The following is a 1020-nucleotide window of genomic DNA, read 5'->3' on the forward strand; positions in this document are numbered from 1 at the left end:
TTAAAGAAGACAAAAGGAGTGTTTTTGTTTTTGAAGGCTAGGGGGCGCCATTGTTTTCCTAATGTAGCCAGTGTAAAAATCACGTAATAATGAAAACTTCATTTTACACTACAAAACCTTTTATTAATATATTGAATGAAATTTTGTTGTTTTATTTCAACTACCGATCGTCCATGAGATGCCACATAATTGAAATCATTATTTTTGGAACGAAGTTCCGTCACAGTTTGTTCGATGAATAATAATTATGAAAAAGGATTAGTAATTATATTACTAATTAGGTACGGTATTTACTTCACTTGCTGAAAACCAATTACAGTGCGACACAAAAGAGATGACAAAAAATGAGGGCGCCACCGTCGCTCATATAGCAACACTGATACTGCGACGCAAGCAATCTTGATACTATAGAATAAAAATCAAAAAAATAAAAAGTAATAAATACCGCGATTTAAAGTTGTTTCATTCATCATCGTGTAAATTTAAGACAAAAATACATTAGTATTTTAAATGACCTACCTAGGTCAAATTTAACTTAAATGTATTTGGAATTAGTTTATAGAAATCGGTCAAGCCATTTAGACTGCAGAGGCGCACATAGAATCAAACATACGAACAAACAAACATACATACATACAGCTCAAACCTAAGGCTCAAACACATTACGCTCCTTCTGGGTCCGTCAGGTAAAAAAAACAAGGTGATTTGAAAACTACATATTTTTATTTATTTTTTGTAGATATTCTCCTTCATTTTTACTCCCATGCTCCACTATCCTGCGTACTGTGCTTTCAGAAACCCCTATAACAAACGAATTAAGATGAATAAAATCAAATAGTACATTTAACATATTTATTTAGTAGCTTAAAACTATTTTTTTTTATGTCGGAGGCCAAGACTCACTTTGGATCCCTGCGTCCACTCTAGTAAGTAGCAAGTAAGGATTCATAGATAGCTGTATGAAAATAGTTATCACTATACTATTTAAGGCTGGTTGGATTGGATATAACTTCTTGACTC

The sequence above is a fragment of the Colias croceus genome, chromosome 30 (genome assembly GCF_905220415.1).
Source record: "Colias croceus chromosome 30, ilColCroc2.1".
NCBI classification, from domain to species: Eukaryota; Metazoa; Arthropoda; class Insecta; order Lepidoptera; family Pieridae; genus Colias; species Colias croceus.